The sequence below is a fragment of the Heptranchias perlo genome, chromosome 2 (genome assembly GCF_035084215.1).
Source record: "Heptranchias perlo isolate sHepPer1 chromosome 2, sHepPer1.hap1, whole genome shotgun sequence".
Classification (NCBI taxonomy): Eukaryota; Metazoa; Chordata; class Chondrichthyes; order Hexanchiformes; family Hexanchidae; genus Heptranchias; species Heptranchias perlo.
This window is the reverse complement of record NC_090326.1, coordinates 127,676,690-127,695,575: the sequence shown is the minus strand read 5'-3', so window position 1 is coordinate 127,695,575 and position 18,886 is coordinate 127,676,690. Positions and strand designations below refer to the sequence as shown.

General features: G+C 45.3%; 1 protein-coding gene across 2 annotated transcripts in view; it reads left to right on the top strand.

Annotated features, from left to right (window-relative positions):
* Window positions 1–18,886, top strand: part of nebl (nebulette) — a 352,049-nt gene that overhangs the window by 150,017 nt on the left and 183,146 nt on the right. The window lies entirely within an intron of this gene.

The following is an 18,886-nucleotide window of genomic DNA, read 5'->3' as shown; positions in this document are numbered from 1 at the left end:
CCCCTGCCCCTTTCCTGTCCAAATTTAAGTTTTTATCCCTTCTGTGTTATGATAGGTCAATTCCTTTCCCTTGTTTTGTGTATCTCTTTTTTTCTTGATTATTTCATTCATTCATTATTCCCAGCCTCTCCCCACCATTGTGCAAATGATTTTCTCCCACCTGCTTAGTTTCTTCTACACTATACATAATGCCTGACTTAAAGGTTGGAAAAGTAATGGTGCCATGCACTGTTTCCATGGAGGTAGATGAGGCTGCTATAGGTTGACATCACTTACTTTCACGCACCATTGTCCGTTGTTTTGCTTAATTTCCATCTTTGTAAAATGTAGACTGTTTACTGCAAGTCTTAGAGAACCATAGGCGATCATGTTAACAGTGAGCAAGCAGGATCTCCTGTGGATTCAACAAAATTGTGCCGTATTGTAAAATTGGACAAGTTGATTAAGATGAGAACATAAGAAATAGGAAATATAAACAGAAAATGCTGGAGAAGCTCAGCAAGTCAGACAGCATCTGTGGAGAAAGAAACAGAGTTAATGTTTCAGGTCAAAGACCTTTCGTCAGAACTGGAAGATGTTAAGAGTTAAAGTTTTTAAGGAAGTACAGAGCCAGGGAAAGGGGTTGTGGGGGAGGGAGGGGAAGAACAAAAGGGAAGGTCTGTGATAAGATAGAGGGCATGAGTGATTAAATGACAAAAGAGATGATGGTGTACGGCAAGGAAAGTGGTAATGGGACAGGTTACGAAGCAAAAGATTGATCAGGAGTAGCTGTAAATGGCAGCAGCAGAACCATTACCAGCAGTAGCTGACTGAAAAAATAGGAGCAGTGGTTATGATCTGAAGTTATTGAAACCAATGCTGAGTCCAGAAGTTTGTAAAGTGCCTCAACGAATGATGAGGTGCTGTTCCTCGAGCTTCACTGGAACAGTGTAAGAGGCCGAAGACCAAGAAGTCAGAGTAGGAGTGGGAATGGGAATTAAAATGTCAAGCAACCGGCAGGTCAGGGTCATGCTTGCGGACAGAACGGAGGTGTTCAGCAAAGCGATCACCTAGTCTGCGTTTGGCCTCCCCAATTTAGAGGAGACCGCATTGTGTGCAGTGAATACAGTATGTTAAATTGAAAGAAGTACAAGTAAATGGCTCTTTCAGCTGGAAGGAATGTTTGGGGCTCTGAACGGTGAGAAGGGAGGAGGTGAAAGGGCAGGTGTTGCATCTCCTGTGCTCGCACGGGAAGGTGCTGTGGGGAGGAGACCGGGTGTTGGGGGTGATGGAAGAGTGGATCAGGGTGTCGAGGAGGGGTCCCTTTGGAATGCTGAAAGGGGAGGGGAGGAGAAGATGTGTTTGGTGGTGGGATCATGTTGGGGGAGGTGGAAATGGCGGAAGATGTTACATTGAATGTGGAGGCTGGTGGGGTGGAAGGTGAGGACAAGGGGGACCATGTCTTGGTTTTGGGAGGGAAGGAGTGAGGGCAGAAGTGCAGGAAATAGGGCGGACACGAATGAGGTCCCGGTCAACTGCAGTGAGGGGAATCCTTGGTTGAGTAAAAAGGAAGACATACCAGAAGCACTGGTGTGGAAGGTGGTATCGTCAGAACAGATGCGAAGGAGATGGAGAAACTGGGAGAAGGGAATAGAATCCTTACAGGAAGTGGGATGGGAGGAAGTATAATCAAGGTAGTCGTGGGAGTTGGTGGGCTTATAATGGATATTGGTTGACAGCCTATCCCCAGAATTGGAGATAGAGAAGTCAAGGAAGGGAAGGGAAAAGTTGGAGATGGACCATGTGATGACGAGGGAAGGGCGGAAATTGGAAGCAAAGTTGATGAAATTTTCCAGTTTGTGGTGAGAGCAGGCAACGGCACTGATACAATCATCAATGTACCGGAAGAAGAGGTGAGGGAGGGGACCTGAGTAGGACTGAAACAAGGAATGTTCCACAAATCCCACAAAAAGACAGGCAGAGCTGGGACCCATACGGGTTCCCATAGCGACACCTTTTATTTGGAGGAAGTGAGTGGAGTCAAAGGAGAAGTTGTTCAACGTAAGAACAAGTTCAGCCAGGTGGAGGAGGGTTATGGTGGATGGGGACTGGTTGGGCCTCCGTTCAAGGAAGAAGCGGGGGGCCTGCAGGCCGTCTTTGTGGGGGATGGAGGTATAGAGGGACTGGATGTCCCTGGTGAAAAGGAGACGGTTAGGGCCGGGGAACTGGTAACTGTTAAAGTGGTAGAGGGAGTCAGAAGAGTTGCTGATGTTGGTCGGAAGAGACTGGACAAGGGGAGAAAAAATATAGTCAAGATAAGAGGAAATAAGCTCCGTTGGGCAAGATCAGGCTGAAACGATGGGTCTCCCAGGGCAGTCCTGTTTGTGGATCTTGGGAAGGAGGTAGAAGTAGGCTGTACCGGGGTGGGGGCCTGAGGTTGGAGGCCGTAGAGGGAAGTTTTCCAGAGGAGATGAGGTCAGTGACTGTCTGGGAAATTATGACTTGATGTTCGGCGGTGGGGTCGTGGTCCGGGGGAGGTAGGAGGAGGTGTTGGAGAGTTGGCGTTCAGCCTCTGCAAAGTAGAGGTCTGTTTGCCACACAACAACTGCTGATGAGCGGCGCTGGTTTAGTGTCAATGTCAGTGTTTGACTTGAGCGAACGGAGTGCTGCGAGTTCAGAGGGAGGTATGTTAGAGTGAGTGAAGGGAGTAGAGAAATTGAGAGGGCCGATGTGGCAGTACGTAATGAAAAGATCAAGAGAGGGTAAGAGAACAGAGGAGGGGTCCAGGTGGACCGAGAATTCTGAAGATGGGAGAAAGGGCACGCTGTGTGGTGGGGGGGGAGGGGGGAAGAATCCTGGCCAAAGAAGTGGGCGCGAAGGCGACGGAAGAAGAGCTCAGCATCGTGTCGAGCTTGAAATTCAATGAGGTGGGGGCTTAAGGGAAGGAAGCAATAGGAGCAGGAATAGGCCATACGGCTCCTTGAGCCTGCTCCGCCATTCAATAAGATCATGGCTGATCTTCGGCCTTGACTCCACTTTCGCGCCCGATTCCCCCATCCCTTGATTCCCTTAGAGTCCAAAATTCTATCTCTCTCAGCCTTGAATACACAACGACTGAGAATCCACAGCCCTCTGGGGTAGAGAATTCCAAATATTCACGTCCCTCTGAGTGAAGAAATTGCTCCTCATCTCAGTCCTAAATGTCCGACCCATTATCCTGAGACTATGTTCCCGAGTTCTGGCCTCCAGCCGGGAGAAATATCCTCTCAGCATCCTCTTAGAATCTTATGTTTCAATGAGATCACCTCTCATTCTTCTGAACTCCAGAGAGTATAGGCCCATTCTACTCAATCTCTCCTGAGAGGACAATGCTGTCATCCCAGGATTCTCATGCAGGAAGAAAGGTTAACTGCGCTGTAATTTCAATAAGTGTGTGGTAATTGATAGTGTGAAAAAATAGTGTAGTTGAGATCCTGATACTGTACAACTAGGGAAGATAACTGATCATTTTGTATATTCAAATTAGGCCATGCAAATTGTTCTAATCTGACTTCTCTGATTTTGAATTCCAGTTAATTTACCAAAAGAGTATTACAGAATTTTGACCCTTTACCTTTTTGCCCAGAACTGTGTTTCTCTCATCTGAAAAAACCCTTCTTGCTTTTGTCTTTATGAAAAAAACCTTCATCCCGAATCAGTCCTCCTCCATGTTGAACACCACTCGGAGGAAGCACTGAGGGCAGCAAGGGCACAGAATGTACTCTTGGGACACACACACACACACACACACACACACACACACACACACACACACACACACACACTTCATGTCCATCACCAAGAGTGGCTCGGTAGCACCACTACTGACCGAGCTGGCCGAGTCCTGAAGGACATAGCTGCCATACTGGGCCTGCGGCAGGTGGTGAGCGAACCGACACGAGGGAAAAACTTACTTGACCTCGTCCTCACCAATCTACCTGTCGCAGATGCATCTGTCCATGACAGTATTGGTAGGAGTGACCACTGCACAGTCCTCGTGGAGACGAAGTCCCGTTATCCAACATATTGTGTGGCACTATCTCCGTGCTAAATGGGATAGACTCAGAACAGATCTAGCAGCTCAAAACTGGGCATCCATGAGTCGCTGTGGGCCATCGGCAGCAGCAGAATTGTATTCCAGCACAATCTGTAAACTCATGGCCTGGCATATTCCTCGCTCTACCATTACCTATAAGCCAGAGGATCAACCCTGGTTCAATGAGGAGTGTAGAAGAGCATGCCAGGAGCAGCACCAGGCGTACCTAAAAATGAGGTGGCAACCTGGTGAAGCTACAACTCAGGACGACACGCATGCTAAACAGCGGAAGCAACGTGCTATAGACAGAGCTAAGCGATTCCACAACCAACAGATCAAATCAAAGCTCTGCAGTCCTGCCATATCCAGTCGTGAATGGTGGTAGACAATTAAACAACTAAAGGGAGGCGGAGGCTCTGTAAACATCCCCATCCTGAATGATGGCGGAGTCCAGCACGTGAGTGCAAAAGACAAGGCTGAAGCGTTTGCAACCATCTTCAGCTAGAAGTGCCGAGTGAATGATCTATCTCGGCCTCCTCCCGATATCCCCACCATCACAGAAGCCAGTCTTCAGCCAAATCGATTCACTCCACGTGATATCAAGAAACGGCTGAGTGCACTGGATACAGCAAAAGCTATGGGCCCCGACAACATCCCGGCTGTAGTGCTGAAGACTTGTGCTCCAGAACTAGCCGCGCCTCCAGCCAAACTGTTCCAGTACAGCTACAACACTGGCATCTACCCGACAATGTGGAAAATTGTCCAGGTATGTCCTGTCCACAAAAAGTAGGACAAATCCAATCCGGCCAATTACCGCCCCATCAGTCTACTCTCAATCATCAGCGAAGTGATGGAAGATGTAGTTGACAGTGCTATCAAGCGGCACTTACTCACCAATAACCTGCTCACCAATGCTCTGTTTGGGTTCCGCCAGGACCACTCTGCTCCAGAACTCATTGCAGCCTTGGTTCAAAGACTGACAAAAGAGCTGAATTCCAGAGGTGAGGTGAGAGTGACTGCACTTGACATCAAGGCAGCATTTGACCGAGTGTGGCACCAAGGAGCCCTAGTAAAATTGAAGTCAATGGGAATCGGGGAAAACTCTCCAATGGCTGGAGTCATACCTAGCACAAAGGAAGATGGTAGTGGTTGTTGGAGGCTAATCATCTCAGCCCCAGGACATCTTCAGCTGCTTCATCAATGACCTTCTCTCTATCATAAGGTCAGGAATGGGGATGTTCGCGATGAGTGCTCAGTGTTCCGTTCCATTTGCAACCCCTCAAATAATTAAGCAGTCTGAGTCCGCGTGCAACAAGACCTGGACAACATCCAGGCTTGGGCTCATAAGTGGCAAGTAACATTCGCACCAGATAAGTGCCAGGCAATGTCTATCTCCAACCAGAGAGATTCTAACCACCTCCCCTTGACATTCAACGGCATTACCATCGCCAAATCCCCCACCATCAACATCCTGGGGGTCACCATTGACCAGAAACTTAACTGGACCAGCCACATAACTACTGTGGGTACAAGAGCAGGTCAGAGGCTGGGTATTCTGTGGCGATTGACTCACCTCCTGACTCCCCAAAGCCTTTCCACCATCTACAAGGCATAAGTCAGGAGTGTGACGGAATACTCTCCACTTGCCTGGATGAGTGCAGCTCCAACAACACTCGAAGCTCGACACCATCCAGGACAAAGCAGCCCACTTGATTGGCACCCCATCCACCACCCTAAACATTCACTCCCTTCACCACTGGCGCACAGTGGCTGCAGTGTGTACCATCCACAGGATGCACTGCAGCAACTCGCCAAGGCTTCTTCGACAGCACCTCCCAAACCCACGACCTCTACCACCTAGAAGGACAAGAGCAGCAGGTTCATGGGAACAACAACACCACCTGCACATTCCCCTCCAAGTCACACACCATCCCGACTTGGAAATATATCGCGGTTTCTTCATCGTCGCTGGGTTAAAATCCTGGAACTCCCTTCCTAACAGCACTATGGGAGAAACTTCACCACACGGACTGCAGCGGTTCAAGAAGGGGGCTCACCACCTTCTCGAGGGAAATTAGGGATGGGCAATAAATGCCGGCCTTGCCAGCGACACCCACATCCCATGAATGAATAAAAAAGAAACTTGATCCGCAGACGTGGTTATCTTCCATGTTTATTCTGACGACACCTCTCTACCACCTCTCTACCACCTCTCTACCACCTCTCTACCACCTCTCTACCACCTCTCTACCACCTCTCTACCACCTCTCTACCACCTCTCTACCACCTCTCTACCACCTCTCTACCACCTCTCTACCACCTCTCTACCACCTCTCTACCACCTCTCCACCACCTCTCCACCACCTCTCCACCACCTCTCCACCACCTCTCCACCACCTCTCCACCACCTCTCCACCACCTCTCCACCACCTCTCCACCACCTCTCCACCACCTCTCCACCACCTCTCCACCACCTCTCCACCACCTCTCCACCACCTCTCCACCACCTCTCCACCACCTCTCTACCACCTCTCTACCACCTCTCTACCACCTCTCTACCACCTCTCTACCACCTCTCCACCACCTCTCCACCACCTCTCCACCACCTCTCCACCACCTCTCCACCACCTCTCCACCACCTCTCCACCACCTCTCCACCACCTCTCCACCACCTCTCCACCACCTCTCCACCACCTCTCCACCACCTCTCCACCACCTCTCCACCACCTCTCCACCACCTCTCCACCACCTCTCCACCACCTCTCCACCACCTCTCCACCACCTCTCCACCACCTCTCCACCACCTCTCCACCACCTCTCCACCACCTCTCTTGACTCCTCCGGTGCCTCTGTTGTTAGATTGTTTGTCCAACGTCTTGATGATCCACAATTTCTTCCTGTTAATGATTGTGTTTATTCCCACTGCAATTTCCATACCCCTGACACATACCTCCTATCTGGCTACTGTCCCAGGCTGAACCAAACTGTTTGCACCCTCAGCATCCTATTTGACCTAGTTGAGTTTCTGACCTCACACCCTCTCCCAAAACAAAGAATGCCTACTTCCTCCTCTGTAACATTAACCGTTTTCAACCTACGTCAGCCCATCTGACAAATCCCCTGGGCCTGATGGCCTACATGCTAGGGTTCTAAAAGAGATGGCTGCAGAGATAATGGATGCATTGGTTGTGATCTTCCAAAATTTCCTAGATTCTAGAACAGTCCCAGAGGATTAGAAGGTAGCAAATGTAACCCCGCTATTCAAGAAAAGAGGGAGAGAGAAAACTGAACTACAGGCCAGTTAGCCTGTCATAGTTGTCGGGAAAATGCTGGAATCTATTATCAAGGAAGTGATAATAGGGCACTTAGAAAATCGTAATATGATTAGGCAGAGTCAATATGGTTTTATGACAGGGAAATCGTGTTAGACAAATCTATTAATGTTTTTTGAGGATGTAACTAGTAGGATAGATAAAGGAGTACCAGTGGATGTAATATATTTGGATTTTTAAAAGGCGTTCGATAAGGTGTCACATAAAAGGTTATTACGCAAGGTAAGGGCTCATGGGGTTGGGGATCATTTATTAGCATGGATAGAGGATTGGATAACAGACGGAAAACAGAGAGTAGAGATTAACGGGTAATTTTCAGGTTGTCAGGCTATAACTAGTGGGATGCCGCAAGGATCATGTACAATCGATATTAATGACTTAGTTGAGGGGTCAGAGTGTAATGTATCTTAGTTTGTTGATGATGCAAAGCTCGGTGAGAAAGTAAGCCGTGAGGAGGACACAGAGTCTACAAAGGGATAGTGACAGGATAAGTGAGTGGGCAAGAAGGTGGCAGATGGAGTATAATGTGGGGCAATGTGAGGTTATTTACTTTGGTAGGAAGAATAGAATAACAGAATATTTTTTAAATTATGAGAAACTATTAAATGTTGGTGTTCGGAGAGATTTGTTGCCCTCGTACAAGAAACACAGAAAAATTAGCATGCAGGTACAGCAAGCAATTAGGAAGGAAAATGGCATGTTGGTGTTTATTGCAAGGAGGTTGGAGAATAATAGTAAGGAAGTCTTGCTACAATTGTATAGGGCTTTGGTGAGACCACACCTGGAGTACTAAGTACAGTTTTGGTCTCCTTATGTAAGGAAGGATATACTTGCCTTAGAGGTGGTGCAATGAAGGTCCACTAGATTAATTACTGGGATGAGAGGGTTGTCCTCTGAGGAGAGATTGAGTAGAATGGGCCTACACTCTCTGTAGTTTAGAAGAAATAGAGGTGATCTCATTGAAACATGTAAGATTCTGAGGGGACTTGATAGGGAAGATGCTGAGAGGCTGTCGCCCCTGGCTGGACAGTCTAGAACTAAGGGGTGTCGTCTCAGGATAAGGGGTTGGCCATTTAAGGCTGAGATGAGGAATTTCTTCACTCTGAGGGTTGTGAATTTTTGGAATTCTCTACCCCAGAGGGCTGTGGATGCTGAGATGTTGGGTATATTCAAGGCTGAGATAGATATATTTTTTGCACTCTAGGGGAATCCAGGGATATGAGGATCGTGCAGGAAAGTGGAGTTGAGGTCAAAGATCAGCCATGATCTGATTGAATGGCAGAGCAGGCTCGAGGGGCCATATGGCCTACTCCTGCTCCTATTTCTTGTATTCTTATGTTCTTATCTGCTATTGAAATCCTCGACCACGCCTTTGTTACCTCCAAACTCAACCATTACTGTACTCTTCTGGCTAGCTCCCATTCTCCACACTCCATACACTTCAGCTCGTCTGCAACGTATGAGCCAGTATCCTATCTTTCACCAAATCTTGCTCACCCATAACCCTTGTCCTTGCTAACCTACTTGACTCCTGGTACTCCAATACCTCAAACTTAAATTTCTCATTTTTGTGTTAAAATTCCTTCATGGCCTTACATCTCCCTATCTCCTTAACCTGCTCTAGCCCCTCTGCCTCCATTCCTCTGACTCTGGGCTCTTGTGCAACCTGCTCACCTTGCCCCAACATTGGTGTCTGTCCTTCAGCCACCTTTCCCCTATACTCTGAAATATCCTCCCTAAACTCTTCCATCTCCCCACCTTCCTCTCTTTCTTTAAGATCCTCCTTTTAAACCCACTTCTATGACCAATACAATTGAAAAGCAGGGAAGTTATGTTAAACTTGTATAGAACATTGGTTAGGTCAAACTTGGAGTACTATGAACAGTTCTGGTCTCCATAATATAAAAAGGATATAGAGGCACTGGACGATACCAGAACTAAGAGGTTATACTTATCTAGAAAGATTGAATAGGCTGGGGCTTGTTTCTCTCAAAGAGAATACTGGGTGGGGTGACCTGCTAGAGGTCTTTAAGATTATGAACTGGTTTGATAGGATAGACGTGGAGAAGATGCTTCCACTTGCAGGGGAGACCAGAACTTGGGGTCATAAATATAAGTAAACAACAACTTGAATTTATATTGCACCTTTAATGTCGTAAAACATCCCAAGGCGCTTCACAGGAGCGTTATCAAACAAAATTTGACACCACGCCACATAAGGAGGTATTAGGACAAGTGACCGAAAGCTTGGTCAAAGAGAAAGGCTTAAAGGATGAGAGATAGGCGGAGAGGTTTAGGGAGGGAATTCCAGAGCTTAGGCCTAGGCAGCTGAAGGCAGGGCCACCAATGGTGGAGCAGTTAAAATTGGGACTACGCAAGAGGCAAGAATTGGAGGAGCACAGAGATCTCGGAGGGTTGTATGGCTGGAGGGGGTTACAGAAGTAGGGAGGGGCAAGGCCCTGGAGGGATTTGAAAACAAGGATGAGAATTTTAAAATCAAGGCGTTCCCAGACTGAGCGCCGATGTAGATCAGCGAGAATGGGACTTGGTGCGAGTTAGGATACGTGCAGCAGAATTTTGGATGAGCTCAAGTTTATGGAGGGTGGAAGATAGGAGTTTGGCTCGGAGAGCATTGGAATAGTCCAGTCTGGAGGTAACAAAAGCATGGACGAGGGCTTCAGCAAATGAGTTGAGGCAGGAGCAGAGACGGACAATGTTAGAGGTGGAAGTAGACGGTCTTGGTGATGGAGTAGATATGTGGTTGAAATCTCATCTCGGGGTCATATAGGACACCAAGGTTACGAACAGTCTGGTTCAGCCTCAGACAGTGGCCAAGGAGAGGGATGGAGTCACTGGCTAGGGAACAGAGTTTGCAGCGGGGATCATGGACAATGGCTTTGGTCTTCCCAATATTTAGTTAGAGGAACCTTTTGCTCACCCAGTACTGGATATCAGACAAGCAATGTGACAAATGACAGCCAGTGGAGGGGTCAAGGGAGGTGGTTGTGAGGTAGAGCTGGGTGTCGTTAGCGTACATGTGGAATCTGACCTCATGTTTTCGGATGATGCCACCGAGGGGCAGCATGTAGATGAGAAATAGGGGGGGCCAAGGATAGATCCTCAGAGACTCCAGAGGTAACAGTGTGGGAGCGGGAAGAGAAGCCATTGCAGGTGATTCTCTGGCTATGATTGGATAGCTAAGAATGGAACCAGGCGATCGCAGTCCCACTCAACTGGACGATGGAGGAGGATGGTGTGGTCAACTATGTCAAAGGCTGCAGACAGATCAAGAAGAATGAGGAGTGATAGTCACTAAGAAATCAAATAGGGAATTCAGGAGAAACTTCTTTACGCAGAGAGGACTTCGTATGTGGAACTCGCTACCACAAGGAGTAGTTGAGGCGACTAGCATACATGCATTTAAGGGGAAGCTAGATAAACACATGAGGGAGAAAGGAATAGGATATGTTGATGGGGTTTGATAAAGAAGGATGGGAGGAGGCTCATCTGGAGCATAAACACTGGTATGGACCTGTGGGGTCGAATGGCCTGTTTTTATGCTGCACATTCTATGTAAGGTTTTGGTCACCCCTCCTAATATCTCCTTCTTTGGCTTGATGTCAATTTTTTTTTTGATTACTCTTCCGTGAAGTGGTTTGGCTCATTTTTCCATGTTAAAGGTGCTATATAAATGTAAGTTGTTCTGTGTGCAAGCAATTGCTTAATGTAGATGGCAACACCTATTGTTATATTCCAAGTTAGTGCCCCCTTATCCACAGTGCAGGTTGACGTGTTACTTGTGCAGCAATTAATTTTAGAGATTGAACAGTGTGTTAGTGCCCAATGGTGAAAAGAGAGAGTGGCTGGTGTTTGTTACCTTGCCTGCCTTTGTCAGGTCATTCAATGTCTTTTGGCAGTAATCTGCAGTCCAGGGAGTGGGAGAGGCAGCATTTAGTGCCACTGCTATTTCCCTTCACATGACACATGTACACTTTTGTGACGATGGTAGGTGCATAAAACAAACACTATCTGTATTTGGCTGGATTTATCTCTGCTATGTTCATAAAATATTTACCAAAACATTATATGCATGAATTCACTAAGGGGTATATTACTGATATGTTAATGACAGATGTCCAACTACTCAAATGACTCAATGTGACTTCCAAGAGTTCTTCCTCAGCACTAGTGCAAACATGAAATGCCTGCCATTCCAGGTTCAGTGATATGTAATGTGACTGCGTTTTCTCTCCTCTCTCCCTCTGTCTCCTGACACTTTTGACTTCCCACTGGGGAACAAATCCATAGGTCTTGATTGTTCTTTGGTACCACACCCAAGTGGCCATTCTTCATGTGTATGCATAGGCAGTAAATATTAGGTTATTTGCTCAGGCATCACAATTAAGCCTGTCTTCACCTGACATCCAGACACACACAACTCCAGCAAGTGTCACTGAATAACAGTTCACAAATCAAATGGTGAACTGTATTATCATATCAGGAGGTTAAATGTTAGATGAAACAATGCTAAAACTGTATTATATTTTGGTGAAACAGTACTTTGAGAAATGTTTCCAATTTTGGCTATGAAGATGCAAGGGAAACATTCAAGCTCTTGAATCCCAGAGAAGAAGCATGACATTGATATTGTAATGTGACTGTTATAATAGACCTGCAGTTCTTTTTCTTCTGCTGTTGATTGCATCCAACTAAATTTTGCAAAAAGATCATGTCACATGTTTGTTTTGGTAATATTTGTTAAGGATCATTTCTAAGGTTTTTGAGAGCTTAATTGTACGTAACCTCAGATTTCAAATTCCAATTTGAATGGTGTGGGAGCTTGTACAAGCTGAAGAGATTGATGGTGGCCCTTGTATGCAGCTGACACTGATGTTCTCAGTATTCAACTAGGAGAACATCCAAATTCTGACTGATTTGAAAGATGAGGAAACTATCAGCCTCTGTTATACTTGCATTGTGAGGAAATGGTTTGGAAGGATGCCTAGCTCAACATGGAACAATTCCTCTGTGGGCTAGATTTTTGATTTGGCTCTTCACTGAGAATCTTTGGTCAGGAAGTAAAATGGATTGAGGCCTTGATTACTGACTAGGCCATCTCTGAACACTTCTTCAACTCTCTCACAATCAACAAGCCCACTGCCCACCTCAACCCCCTCTCCTATCACCCTCTGCTTTAGCTTCCTCCCTAACACCCACTAACTCCTAACTCCCTCTCCTGTGGTTGCTTCCTCTATCAACTTGTTCAACAGCTACTTTGCCTCTGCCTTCAATATCCTGTTCCACCCAGGCCCATCACAGTCTGCAACTCCCTAGGGCAACAGCTATCTTGCAAACTTCAATGTGAGAACCACAGCTTGGTGCATGATTAGCTTGGGCATCTACTGCCAGATTTGACTTGGGCAGTATCACCTCTTTGCTGTGGCCAAATTCTTTTATCAATCCAGGACTATCCTGGGGGGTGAGGGCAAGTAAAAACACCTCTTCTCCACTGATAACTGCACCCTTTGTCCACCTTGATTTCTCTCCCCTCCCCCCCCCCCCCCCTTTTTTAATTTGTTCATGGGATGTGGGCATCGCTGGCAAGGCTGGCATTTATTGCCCATCCCTAATTGCCCTTGAGAAGGTGGTGATGAGCCACCTTCGTGAAGCGCTGCAGTCCGTGCGGTGAAGGCTCTCCCACAGTGCTAATAGGTAGGGAGTTCGAGTTTTGACCCAGCGACAATGAAGGAACGGCGATATATTTCCAAGTTGGAATGGTGTGTGACTTGGAGGGGAACGTGCAGGTGATGTTGTTCCCATGTGCCTGCTTCCCTTTGTCCTTCTGTGTGGTAGTGATCATGGGTTTGGGAGGTGCTGTCGAAGAAGCCTTGGCGAGTTGCTGCAGTGCATCCTGTGGATGGTACACACTGCAGCCATGGTGTGCCGATGGTGAAGGGAGTGAATGTTTAGGGTGGTGGATGGGGTGCCAATCAAGCTTTGTCCAAGATGGTGACTCCCTCCACACTGTTATTTCCAGTATAGCATCTGAAGAGCTCGTTGATTCCTTTGCTTTGAAAATTGAGTCTGTTCACTCCCACGCCTTGACCTGCTCCAGTTGTTAGAAGCTGGATAGCCCGGTGGTGAAGGATAGAATACTAGAGCCTGGTCTTCAGTTGCTTCCAAGCCTTTATTCACAGAGCTCCACATTACCCACTCCACACCCTATATAAGCTGTCATGTATATGGATACAAGAGAGCTCCAATTGATGCACACCACCTGAGTACAATTAACACGAATTGATATAAATCTCATGGATACAATTAGCACCAGTTACTGTTCCTCAACCTCTGATCTCTCCCAAGTCTCTTGATGCCACACCCACGACTCGACCTAGCTCCTGACCACTCGGATATCTGTGCTTGGCCAAATGCTTGCCTAAATTATCAACCTTTTTCCTTTGTTCAAGTATTGTCCCTATTCCTTTTAAAATTGCCATCACGCCTTCCTGAAAAGTTCACCCTCAGCTCTACTGTCCTTTCTAATTATCACCCTATCTTAAACCCTTGCCTTCCTTTTTAAGTTATCTGTATGTGTTAACACTGTTCTTCAACTGCCCCCTATTAGAATCTCTTCCATCTAGGTACGGTAGCGTAGTGGTTATATTACTAGATTAATAATCCAGAGGCCTGGCCAAATTCCACCATGGCAGTTTGTGAATTTGAACTCAGTTTTTAAAAAAAAACTGAATAAATCTGGAATAAAAGGCTGCTATCAGTAAAAATGACCATGAAACTGTTGGATTCCTGTAAAAACCCAGAAGGAAACCTCCCAGTTCCACGTCAATATGGTTGACTCTTAACTGCCCTCTGAAATGGCCTAGCAAGCCACTTAGTTGTATCAAACCACGACAAAAAAGGATAAGAAGAATGAAACTGGACGGACCCCTTAGTTACTATGCATTGGATTCGGACACGACTAAGGTACTAACATTTGGGGACAGGTGCCAAAGTTACTAGTCAAGTAACAGCCTGACAGTCATATTCACAGAATCATAACTATCAGCCAACGTTCCAGACTCCATCATCATCCCTAGGTATGTCCTGTCCCACTGGCAGGACAGACCCACCAGAATTGCGGGCACAGTGGTATACAATCGGGTGGGAGTCCCTGACGTTGGCTTCGGACCCCATGAGACCCCAGGTCAAGGATACCTGCTGATTACCACCTACTGCCCTCCCGCAACTGATGAATCAGTGCTCCTCCATGTTGAACACCAAGTGGAGGAAGCTTTTCTCTCTCTTCCTGCTTGGATTCCCTGACTCTGCTCTCCAATGCAACCCCCCCGCCCCCCGCCAACCCATTAAAGTGTATAGGTTTTTATTTTATGTATATATGAAAAGCACTGTAAAACTGCAAATTGTCGTTCATTGGGTAGATTTCATGATCTCTCGTGTCTTTTGAGGGTCCAAGTGATCTGTGCATTGGCCTGCAGCTGTAAATTTCTTGTGATGCACATGATGTGGGAATCTTGCTGTCTCATGAGATAATCAGGTTATGTTGACATCTTGGCGGTATATAGCTGATTTTCTTAGCAATGAGCTGATTGGAGATGAGGTATGTATTGTAAATTTGTTTGCATTGTATAGTCGTTTTCTCCCCACACAAAACCGTTTTCTTGAACCTTATTTTCCACTTGATACAGTGGTGATACAAAGCTATTGCCCCACGTGTTGCAGTTGCAGATGAATTTATATTCACAAATTGTGTCTGTGGTATTGTTTTTCCTCTGCCTTGATGTAGTGGAACAAGATGATAAATAATGCACAAAAGGCCTGCTAGCTCTCTAACTGGAGCTATTTACTATAATCCGCTTTCTCTATTCTTTTATATTCTTCCTCTTTTAATCCTTATCCAGTTCCCTTTTAAAAATGCTATATTCTATGCCTCTGCAGTCACTTACGGTAAAACATTCCCCAGTCCAATAATTTCTTCTAACTTCCTGGAGGTTGCATTAAGAGAAATAAAGGGAGTGGGCTGCCATCTCATGCATTCAATTCCATTATTTTCCCTTGCAGCTACAAATAAACATGAAAGTTGAGATCATTTAGTAGCTATTCTTGCAAAATTGTAAGACTTAGAGGAAGGAAAGAAAAAATATTTTACTTTTTTTTAAATGTCAGTCTTATTACTGACAAAGAGGCCCTACAGTTGGGTCTCCCTCTCTCTTGGGCTACACTAATGGTATATATTTGGTAAAGGGGAATGCAATGTATACATCTACAACAGCTCCATTGTGACTTTAAAACAGATCTGAGAGCTGTTGTGAAGCTACTCGTAAATCTGCATTCGTAGGCTATACCATGGTTTCCCAGTGTCATATGGCCTAGGAGCTACTTTCTTACCACTTGCTGGTTGCACCCAACACTACTGTTTGTAATGGACTGCTCCAGGATGCTTTCTGTCAATGATGCTGTTGGAGCAACCTAGCAGGGATGGAGACCCTACTTCAAGGGCTGCCAAGTCAGTCATAATTTTTTTAGTTGAAGAAACCTAAGATAAAACTATTGTCATCATCAATGAAATTAGGCAAGAAGAACTCCCCCCCCCCCCCCCCCCCCCCACCGCCGCCGATGACTTTCCTCTTTAAATACGGACATACGAATTAAGAGCGGGAGTAGGCCATTCGGCCCCTCGAGCCTTCTCTGCCATTTGATAAGATCATGGCTGATCTGATTGTGACCTCAACCCTGCTTTCCCGTCTACCGACTATAACTTTTGACTCCCTTGTAAATCAGGAATCTATCTAACTTGGCCTTAAAAATATTCAATGACCTTACCTCCACTGCTCTCTGGGGAAGGGAGTTCCACAGACTCACGACCCTCGGAGAAAAAATTTCTCCTCATCTCCATCTTAAATGGGAGACCCCTTATTTTTAAATTGTGGCCCCACAAGGGGAAACATCCTCTCAGCATCTACCCCTTCTAGTCCCCTCAGCATTTTATATGTTTCAATAAGATCATCTCTCATTCTTCTAAACTCCAATGTATAAAGGCCCAACTTGTCCAACCTTTCCTCATAAGATAACCCCCTCATCCCAGGAATCAATCTAGTGAACCAAACACTGAACCGCCTCCAAAGCAATTATGTCCTTTCTTAAATAAGGAGACCAAAACTGCACACAGTATTCTAGATGTGGTCTCACCAATGCCTGGTACAACTGTAGCAAAACATCTGTACTTTTATATTCCATTCCCCTAATCACTTGCTGGACCTGCATACTAATTTTTTTGTGATTCATATACTAGGACACCCAGATCCCTCTGTACCTCAGAGTTCTGCAATCTCTCTCCATTTAAATAACATACTGCTTTTCTGTTCCTCCTGCCAAAGTGGACAAGTTCACATTTTCCCACATTATACTCCACCTGCCAATTTTTTGCCCACTCACTTAACCTATGTAAATCCCTTTGTAGACTCCTTATGTCCTCTTCAATCCAACTATTCCTGAATTTTGCAAGTAGTATTCTGATCTCAGCGAGTTCAAAAACAAACTTAAAAATTTAACCAAATCAAAAACTAACAAAAATAGAATAATGTCTCCCTCAACTGAAAGGACCTTGTCCAATCCCTTCCCTGTATGTGCACGCAAATGACGGTGCCTGTCCTAGGTACTCTTTTGCAGTTTATATTTAAAAAAAAATAATTTTGTCAGTGAAAACTTGGCAGTTAACTCAAAGGTAATGTTTGCCCTATGAGAGGGTAAATGTGGGTGTTTTTAAATAATTTAAAAAAAATCTCCAGTTGAGCTTATTAAATACTTAAATTTTCTATTTTTCGGTAGATCGGGAGGTTTGAGTTGAAAAATTAAGTGAGTTTGAAAGATTTAAATATACTTATTTTTCTTGTCATCCACATTTATAAATAGCTTTTTTATCACCACACCATTTTTTTTTAGCAGCGAGGCTGGGGAGGTGATATGCTCCCAGACCTTTGCTAATCAGGCTCTGAAACAGGCTGCTCCTGTGAGGTAAGTGAGAATGGCCTTGGGGTTGACTCATCTCCTTAACAGCTAGGTGGTTTAGTTAAGATCACAAACTTGCTTTTTACAAAATTGAAGGTGTGAATCATTATTTTACCATTCCAACTTATTAGATGTTTTCTTTCTGCCTTTTTCAAAACATGTGCTTTGCATTTTATCAAAAAAGGTTGTCTTTGGAATCATCTTGTGTGTTTCTCCTGCGTTGTTAAAAAAACATGTACTGCAGTTCTGGGGAATGAAGTGGAGCATGTTTTAGTGGGAGAGCATTTGGGAAACAGTGATCACAATATCATTACATTTAGAGTAGTTATGGAAAAGGAAAAGGAAAAATCAAATGTGAAAATACTCAACTGGAGAAGGGCTAATTTCAGTGAGTTGAAAAGGCACAGGTGGAGTGGAATCAAAGATTGGCAGGTAAAACAGTAAATAAGCAATGGGAGGCCTTCAAATAGGAGACAGTTCAGGAACAGACTAGACACATTCCCAGAGGGGGAAAGGAAGGGCATCCAAGCTAGAGCTTCCTGGATGACTAAAGATATGAAGATTAAAATGAAACAGAAAAAGGAGTTTATGATAAATGTTGGGTTCATAATTCTGGCGAGAACTAAGCTGAATACAAAAAGTACAGGGGAGAACTGAAAAAGGAAATAAGAGGGGCAAAGAGTGTGTATGAGAATAGATTACCGGGTAACATAAAAGGGAACCCAAAAGTCTTTTATAAACATATAAATAGTTAAAAAGTAGTCAAAGGAAGGGGGGGACTGATTGGGACCAAAAAAGAGATCACCTTGTGGAAGCAGAGGGCATGGCTGAGGAATTAAATGAGTACTTTTCATCTGTCTTCACTAAAGAAGAGGACGCTACCAATGTCACAGTAAAGGAGGAGGTAGTAGAGAAATTGGATAGGATAAAAATAGATACAGAAGGTACTAGAGAGGTTGGCAGCGCTCAAAGTAGAAAAGTCATCCGGTTCAGATGGGGTGCATCCTAGATTGCTAAGGGAAGTAAGGATGGAAATTGCAGAGGCTCTGGCCACAATGTTTCAAACCTCTTTAGATACGGGAGTGGTGGCGGAGGACTGGAGAATTGCAAATGTTACATCTCTGTTCAAAAAAGGGAAGAGGGATAAACCCGGCAACTACAGGCCAGTCAGCCTAACATTGGTGGTGGGGAAAACTTAGAGACATTAATCCGGGACAAAATTGATTGGCACTTGGAAAAATATGAGTTAATAAATGAAAGCCAGCATGGATTTGTTAAAGGCAAATTTGATTGACTCACTTGATTGAGTTCTTTGATGAAGTAATAGAAAGGGTTTATGAGGGTAGTGCAGTTGATTTTTTGTATATGGACTTTCAAAAGGCATTCGATAAAGTACCACATAATGGACTTGTTAGCAAAATTGAAGCCCATGGGATTAAAGGGGCAGTTGCTGCGTGGATATGAAATTGGCTAAGGG